Below are 9,557 nucleotides of genomic sequence, written 5' to 3'. Positions count from 1 at the left end.
TATCTTATAATTACTAATAAAAATAATAAAAAAATCATTTTATTTATATAGCACTTTTAAAAACAACACTTTTTTTTACAGATTTGCAAAGCATAGACACAATCCAAATGGCGGCAAACCAAAAAGACCATAACATAAAAGCATTGAACACAACCAAACCAAACAAATAGCCAAAAAGAACAACAAATATATAAAATATACAAAACAAAACCATGGGGACAAAAGAACTGCACAATAGATCATAAAAATAAAAACATAACCGGATGACATCACTTCAACGCAATTCTATAAAAATGGGTTTTAAGAAGTGATTTAAAAGAAGATATTGATCCTGCCGGCCTTATCTCCTCCGGCAGGTTGTTCCAAAGTTGAGGAATTAAGTCATGAGATAAAACCAAATTTAAAAACAAACAAACATGTAATACTTAATTGAAACATTGGATTTTGTTCTAGTGCTGCCCCTTCTGTGACAGTAACTCCAGGGACACTTTTTCCCTCCAGTCCGCCGTTGATGTGGATTATATGGCATTCATTGAAGGCCGAGGTCTGAAACCACGGCCCGCCACTGATTGACGGCAAACCTTTCTTATCACCTCTCCCACTCCGTCTGCTGTTTACTCTGGACCAAATAAACAAACCAAGAAACAATGCTGCTCTGATATCCAGTAATTCCAAAGTCTGTGAACCCTGAGAGGTGCTTTCATTGTATTTAAATCTAGAAGTGGAACAGTAAGAAGAGAAGGTCTGAGAAAGAGGAGAGGAACATAACGATTAATTGTTGAGACTATTAAACATGCAGTTGAATCAACTTCAGAAAGCAATATTTCTTTGCATGGCTATTTTATATAATTGCATTTTATGATACAGAACAATTGTTTATTGTGTCTCAGATTTATTTGTTTCTTTCCTCCCACAGAATACAGCAAGCCACTTTCAAGCTGAAGCAGAGTTTATTGAATTAACGTTTCTCATGCTCCGAAAATAAAAAAGAAACCACATGCTCTTGAACCCGGAGCAGTAAATCTAATCTGATCTGCGCCTGCAAGAAGAAGAAAAAAGATGAACTCTTTGCTCTGCGTTTGGGAAGTCTGGTGCGGCTCCACCTCTCCGATGTGCTTTTGTTTGACGACTGCAACCATCACCAATTTTCTGTCAAATGTTTCCAGTTGACAGCGTTTGAGGACGCTTTTGGCACAGCGAACAGACAGAGTTCCTAATTGTGGTTCTGCTAATGAGGAGAAAGATGAAAGAGGGCGACACCGACCGAGTTTGGACTGGACAAGTACAGGGAGAAGACACTTGTGTCTGTGTGTGAGGTTTGAAATGTCCTGACATCCCATAGCAGGACCAGTCTACTGGGATAGCATGATTCAGCTCCAGAGGAAGCGTTCAGTTCCTTTACTTCCATAAATGTAAGGCATGCATTTAAAGGCATGCATTTAACATGTTACTTCAGTAATGGTGCACAAGTATAACCAGAAACATGTATTTAAAGGTAAAAGTACTTCAGGAAGACAAACTCCATCATCATTAGACTATTAGGTCTTCATATTTAAAAAGTTGGAAGCATACAATGTTTTTGCATTCGAAATTATTTCAGAATACTATTTGATTTTTTGTCTAATTGTTTCAGCTGTGCTTGTGTATTCTGTTCTAATTCATAACAAATCTTTATATCTTATCTTGTGTTTTGTGTGAAAGCTCTAAGCAAAGTAACAAAGTAACTGAAACAGTTTCTCAGGAATGATTCCTCTGGTTTGATTTGGGACTAAACTGCGTGGTTTTAAATCCCTCCACTGTGGAGCGAGGCGCTCCTGTTGGACTCGCTCCCATCGGGTGTCCAATTTCTCCTCAATATTTATCTGGCCTCTTGTCCTGCAACAAGCAGGACGTCCATCGTTGTGTACCTAATGGTTGTCGCTGCCTTTCCACAGGGCTCGCTACCACAACAAACAGCTCAAAGGGGGATGAAGACACACACCGCTGACCTGTTGTTTCAGCCCAGAGAAGAGAAAAACACACATGAGAGCGAGGCCGAAAAAGAGGAAAAGAAAAGTTAGCGCGAGGGGGATGGGAGAAGTTACAGGAAAAACTGATAATGAGAAACAGATTGTGTTTCTAGGAAGGTTACACTGGAGATTTGGGGAGTGTTAGGGATGTGTGGTGTGAGCGAAACAACGCTTCAGTTCCTGTTTGTCTTTTTAGCACCGCAACACAACTATTCCGTATAGTTCACGTTAGTCAGAGAAACTTTGAGACCATGAATCGTGCGCTGGTGTGCAGAGTCCACGATGTCACAGCACACATGGTCCTGTGAAGCAACAGGTATGCAAATAAGATCCCTCGTGCACTGCACATGCACGTTTCTGTTGATGCTCGGTGTGTTTCCAGGATCCTGAGTGTGTGTGTGTGTGTGTGTGTGTGTGTGTACCTGGTGCACCCATAACAGGTGCAGTTTATTTGGTAATTGTCTGAGTTGTATCTGAGACCGGATTTTCTTCTGACTCATATTTAACAAACACACACATGCGCTCATTCTGAGCATTGTGTATATTCAAGCTCATCGTAGCAATAGAACATCAAGATTCCCTTTGTAATAAACCGTTTTAGCATCATGTATATTTCTCCCTGAAGAGTGCATGGACAACAGAAGTGTGTAGTCATGCTTGCAGATCTGTGAGGCTGCACACATGCACAGCAGCGGTGGAAGCTCACAAGTAATAATTAATAATAATTGTATTTGCATAAGATCATTTAAGTTTGCGGCACAAAGTGCTTTTAGCACAAGAACAGCAAAGTACAAACACACAGAGGACTGTCTAAAAGAAATGAACAAATAAATAAGAAGGTGAAGCTATTAAAATAAACTTAAAATAAGATGTTTGCAGACTTTGCAGAACGGAGCAGAATTATGTGAACACATGAAAGAAGCTGTCAAACAAAAAATAAAGTCTGTAAAATAAAAAAAAGGCGATTCAAAAACAGAAACAGTGTCAGCAGATAAATAGAAACTGGAAGCCTGTTTGCAAGCGGAGGTGTTCGTACAGCAAACGCTGGATCTCCGCTTGTCTTCCAGCTGGACTCTGGAGCAGCAGAAGCAGCTGACCTGAGATCTGTTGAGAGCTGGAAGGACTTGAAGCTTCACTGACGTACTTGGCACTCGGCCATGTTGGTAAATGTTCGCTTGATTACATTTAATTTCGCCGGCGTTCCCAAGAATTGGACAGAAAAGTAACTGAACTATGTATTTTTTTGTTTGTTCTGCACTTGAGTACCGTTTTGTTGAAAACCTTTAATTTACTTGAGTATTTCTACTTCACACTACGTTGTACCTCTCTACTTTTCAGATATAAATATTGTACCTTATAGCTCGAGGAAATTTACAGACTAAGATTTTACCAAAAAAAGTGTAATCAGTCGATTTTTTGGGATCGAGAGCAAAGGTTTTCTTTTTGAGAGCGCAGTTGTTGACTTTTTTTTTTACGAGTTTTTTTTTTTAGAGAGAGCGTATTTTTTTTGACAGCGTTTTTTTTATTTTGGAGCGTTTTTTTTATCTTGGAGTGTTTGTTTTTTTAAGAGCGTTTTTTTTTTTTTGGAGGGTTTTTTTTTTTTGGAGGGTTTTTTTAGAGCGTTTTTCTTTAGAGCATTTTTTTAATGTTTTTTTTTGGAAATTGTTTTTGGAGTGTTTTTTTTAGAGCATTTTCCTTTAGAACGTTTTTTTTATTATGTTTTTTTTAGAGTGTTGTTTTTTTTTAGAGTATTGTTTGTGAGTGTTTTTTTTCCAAGCGTTTTTTTTTTTTTTGGAATGTTTTTTTTAGAGCTTTTTTTTTTAGAGCATTTTTTTTGGAGTGTTTTTTTTTTTTTGATGGGTTTTTTTTTGGAATTTTTTTTTAGATTGTTTTTTTTTCCCCCAAAACTTTGGGAGTGTTTTTTTTTTAGAGCGTTTTTTTTTTTTTTTTGGAGTGTTTTTTTTTTTTTAGAGCTTTTTTTTTGGAGTGGTTTTTTTTTTTGATGTTTTTTTTTATAGTGTTTTTTTTTTAGCGTTTTATTTCCGAGCGTTTTTTTTTTTTTTGTAGTGTTTTTTTTTTTTTGCAGCGGTTTTTTTTTGGAATTGTTTTTTTTTGTAGTGTTGTTTTTCAAGCATTGTTTTTTTTTGAGTGTTTTTGCAAAGATTTGAGATTTTGAGAAATTAGCTTGCGTAATAAAGACTACCTTCATAAAAATCTACCTTCATAACCTTCATTCAACCAGCAAAGACATGAAGCAGAATTTGTAAGAGACATCTGCAGAAAAAAAGGAAGAGTGGGAAAGAATGCTGGATGTTAAAATAAAGGGTAGAGATGGAGGAGATAGAGAGCTGGGCCTCAACTCTGACAGACTCAATGATTAATATAGAAATAGTCTTGAGAAAACTCTACTTCTTTAAAAACTCCCCTCAAAAATTGAAGATCTGAATACTTCCTCCACCACTGTATCTGATGATGATGATGATGATGATGATGATGTCAAAGTGATGGGAAAGTAGTGCAAGCATTTAACAACCACAATGTCACATGACCAGAACACTATATCTTCTCTCTCAGAGAGCACAGGCACAATAATTGGGTGATAAACAAATAAAAAACTTTGGCTAACCCAAACCAGATGAGAACCAGCTCAGCGGAAGACACTGTGTGCACATGAGAGTACAACTATTTACACAACCAGACTCCTGGTACACCTTATCGGGCCTTCTTTCATGTGTGTGTGGCTCTCAATTGAACTCCTATTTGCTGAGATGTTTCCTGCACCGTGGAAAGAAAAAGATTCCCAAATGCAAAATTCGAGCCATGTGCAAATTCCAACCCGTGTTTGTTCTTTCAATCACAGCAGAGGTGGAGCTGTACATGTCCTCCCCTCCAAACTAGGTCGTCAGGGTGAAAAACAACTCTGCTTTTCTCTTTTTACACATGGGAGCGTGTGCTTGTGAGTCGGCTGGCCGGCCTCCGTGTCTGCATGTGGACACAACCGTTTGCTCGTTGATGTCAAGGTCCTCCGCTGTGCACGCACTGTAGTAAAAACGTGCACGAGTCCGCTCATGCACATATGGTAATAGCTTACTTTTGCATTCCCACATTTAATAAAACACAGATGTGCTGATGTCGTATCGTGCACATTCATACGACACTATGCAAAGTTTAACAGACTGCACGCACAATAACTTTTGCAGAATACTTTTGTTTTATACAATCGAATACAACTAGAGAACTAACTACTTCCTGTAAACCCATAAACTAATCAAGCACTCTTGATCAGGAGTGAGTGGGATGTTTTACAGCTGTAATATAAACGTGTCATTGCTCTCTGGTGGACACAACACGTCATGAAGAAATGTACAAACATATCTACATACAGATGACTGTAATAAGCTGATATTTGGCTGCAAATATCTGCAGATTTCGGAGTTGTTCTTTTATGATTTACCTTTGTAGAGTCTATGATAACGCTGGTGTGTGTTCGCCTCCACACATGTATGAAATTCCTTTACTGCAGAAAGACTTCTGAGGAGTGTTTAACAGATGTCCCACAAAAATGTCTGACCTTCCTTTAAGATGTTTTTAAACTCCAACTTCTCTCCCGGACTCTTCTCTCCACTCTGCTGGTGAATTTCCTTCTTCAGCATCTCGATGTTCATACAGAATAATATCAGAATCTGTTCATAGCCGAGTATGTCGTACATATAAGTCGGTCAGGTTTGGTGCATTACAGTAAAACACAAGAGAATTTACAATAAAATATGGTAAACAAACAAATAATAATTTATTATTTAAGTGTCAAGTGCATATTTATAGAGAAAATATGTGAAAAGGGGTGTCGTAATACATTATCCTGAGGATGTAAGCGAGTATTTTATAATATATTTGTTAAGAATTATTGTGATTTTTAAGTTCCTCATGACTTTTACTGCACGATATATTTTGCTTGCTGGAACTGCACATGTTTGTGCTGTTGCTACTATTTCAAATATATTATATTCCTCTGTTTATTGCACTTCACTGCTTTTAGCCTTTCTGGTTAGATGCTAATCTGGTTGTCTCGCCACATGTTCCAAAAGCATGTTTTTACTTTTATTCTTTCTTCTAGTCGAGAGTCTCAACACGATGATCCAAGCAGTGATCTATTTGTAGTCCATCATGTGTGACAGTAAATTCAAACTGAATGTGTGTTTGTGGAGGGACTTTGAAAAAGGAGTTAAAGATTTTGATCTTGACATTTTTCCAGTGCTTGTGTCCGTGTGAAGAATTGCTGTACTTGTGAAATGTTTTGTTGGTCTGCTTCTGTGTAAATGTGAACCTCAGAGACCAAACGGACTAAATAAAGGTTGTAGTAAAGCTGCAGGACCCGAACTTGTACTTATGTAAGTATGAAGTACGTCTCCAATTCAAAGGACAGAGAAGTCATTCATTGTCTGAGCTGAATACATCATTAAATATACAGACAGACACTCACGTGACGTAAAAGAAACTGTTGTTGTTCTCTGCTGCCATCTAGTGTCTTAACAGGAACAATAGATAATGACCTGACTACACCGCCACCTGCTGGACAAAAGTATAACGGCATGTGAGTGCCATGATGTCCCAAGAATTACTGAATATACAAATGTAGTAATATGTGATGTTTTTAAAGTATTACACTGGGAACTGGTCATTGTACATGTCTGTAATTGAGGATGGTGACAGAAACTACAATAAGTACAAGTAGAAAAGAGCTGATATCCACAAAGATTGGATTCTAAATATATATACGAGTTAAAAACAGCTCTACCTCGATCAATTTTATTAGAAAAATGCTGCAAACAGCTTGTAAAACAGCTGTCAAATCAATAAATGCCCACCTCTAACCGCAGGAGACTTCAGGTGTTGATCATTTTGTATGCAGCCTCTCCGGGCAGGTGAACGAGTCATCGTCCGTCTGCAGTGTGAGAACCTGTGAGGAACACACCTGTCACGGCTCAGGTGATCTCAGCCTGGATTCAATACAACATCAGCAGAAATGAAGCAATTTGTAAAGAGGAACAAAAAACATGTGTTAACAAGACTTATCTGAGTTCACAGCTTTCCTGCCCAGACAAGAAGGTGAGTCAGTGTTCACCTGAGCCGATGCCTCACACCTGTCCGTTGTTTGCCCTCTCCTGTACAGATATGAAGTACATTTACTTAAGTAATGAAGTACAATTTAAGGTACTTTATTTAAACGCATGCATTTCAAACCCCTTTTATGTCACAAAGTGTCACAAGTGAACTTATAGCAGATTGTTTTTAGAGGGTTCTTCAGTCATTTAGTTTATAAAATTGGGGAACTTTCAAGATTAAAGCAACAGAAACTAAGAAATGTTGACTTTTAGTCTGTTCCATCAGTCCCTCTCTGCCTCTTAGAGGACTCGTCATCTCTCTTTCTTCATGACACTGTGAGTCACGACGCAGACGCTGATCTGCAGATGATTTCATATCTGGTGAGCGAGTCCCTGCACGTTGGCTTTTGTGTGTTTATCTGTTTCGCTCGTTGTCTGGTTCACAGTTTGGTTTACAACTTCCTCGTCCGGCTGTGAAAACAAGAATCTCGCTGGTACAAATACATCTAAATTTGATTATCAGTGTTTTTTCAGCATTTTTGAACAGTCAGTTTGGTGTGTGTGTGCGTGTGTGTGTGTGTGTGTGTATGTGTGTGTGTGTGTGAGGGGGGGGGGGGGGTTATAATTGAAGCCTTCTGCTAGTTTCTAGTTTATGTTAGCTCGCTGTTACCATGAGTCATCAGAATATTGTGCTTCTTCCACCGTAGTCTGTAATAAAAAGGCTGCGATTGGAGATTATTTCAGATTTAATTTCAGATTATTTTATGTGAGAAGGTAGTGAAACATGCCACAGTTTCCCAAAGCACAAGATGAGACATTTGCATTTTATTGTCCCACAAAAAGTAAAAAAAAATCAATAATATAAATAAGTTAACGTTCATGAGAAGGATAAGCTGCAACATTATCATATCAAAAGCTGCAATGAGAAACTGAAAGGAGTTCATCTCTTAAACAGCGTTATCTAAACTACGTTCTCTTCTTCATGTGCTGATGTTTGTGGAAAGGAAGAGAAAGAAAACGTCAGTTTGATTCACTGCTTCCTCTTCTGCTCCTGAACGTTAAACTACACTCATCATGAAACCAGCTTTTGCTTTTAAAAGTCTGTAAAGATGAGATGTTCTAGATGCGATGAGGTCGTCTCTGCAGCCGTCATGTGTTTGGGATGTTAACGAGACACTGATGAGGATAAGAGGAATATTAGAAGCATATATTTTAAGATTGTGAATGAAAAACTGTGTACAGTTAAGAGAAAATAATCTGTAACTATTTGATTTTTAATTTTTTAAGCAAAATAAAGAAATATCTTGACTTCTCATGTGTGCAGCTTTGCTTAATTTTTTCCTTTTAAATATTAGTAAATGTAATAAGTTGAGCTCTTTGACTGCTGGTCGAGCAGGTTTTGATGAAATAAAACTGTCTTTCAATTTAATCAAATAAACATGTAATAAATGTATAATAGTAGTGGTAATATAAGAAATGTTTTATAAAATAATAAAAGGAACAAAACATTAAAAAAAAATGTTTTTACCAACAACAGAAGTATAAATATATAATATAATATAAACAGGATTTGGGAGTGAAACAGAGCTCAAGTCTCAAATCAAAACTGAAACGTTTTCATTACAAAAACAAACTTTTTTGTTGTTTACTACAAAAAGTAAATTCTCCTCCACTTGTTTGAGTGTTTGTCTAGTTTTGTTGCAATAATCCATGTTTTGTACAGTGAGATACTGTTTACAAAGGATTATTTATTATTTATTTAACCAGGTAAAATCAGTTGAGAACCAATTATCATTTTCAATGATGAGCTGGAGGCAGCAGCAGAAACAACACAGGACGACAAACACACACAAATAACAATGAAATACAAACAAAGAAGAGGAGAGAGAGAGAGAGAGAGAGAGAGAGAGAGAGAGAGAGAGAGAGAGAGAGAGAGAGAGCGCTAACATTATTGTGTAGTTAAAGACTTGAAAACACAACAAACTAAACAACCCTTGTCTTTAAATGTCGTCATCCAACATGGCGGATGACTCACATCCTCTGAAGCCGTGACCTTGTGAGAAAGGAGGCTGGCATCTCTGTGGTTTACTCAACTTCCAGTAATCCAGTGTGGGATCCCCCTCCTCGCTTCCTTCCCTCCCTCCCTCCTCCCTTGAGTCCTCCCTCCTTCCCTTGAGTCCTCCCCCCTCGATCCCCCCGCTCGCTGCTCGCCTCTCATTCCTCCAGGCTGCTCGCTCTGCAGGCTGCTGATTGGCCGAGGAGGGCGCGAGCCGTACCTGGCAGGTGGAGGTGGTCAGTGGTGCTGCTTCCTGATTGGACGGCGGGGAGTTCAATGGGCGCGTTGGGAACGCCCACTTCTCCCCCCCACAGTCCACTCAAAAGCGAAGCTGGAGCAGCTGAGAGGAGGAAAAGGAGAAGTAGAGGAAAGTCACTGACGTCTGAAACC

Source organism: Clinocottus analis, unplaced genomic scaffold, assembly GCF_023055335.1.
Source record: "Clinocottus analis isolate CAN_PGR_092001 unplaced genomic scaffold, fCliAna1.0.p SCAF_4, whole genome shotgun sequence".
NCBI lineage: Eukaryota > Metazoa > Chordata > Actinopteri > Perciformes > Cottidae > Clinocottus > Clinocottus analis.
This window is presented reverse-complemented; position numbering follows the sequence as displayed.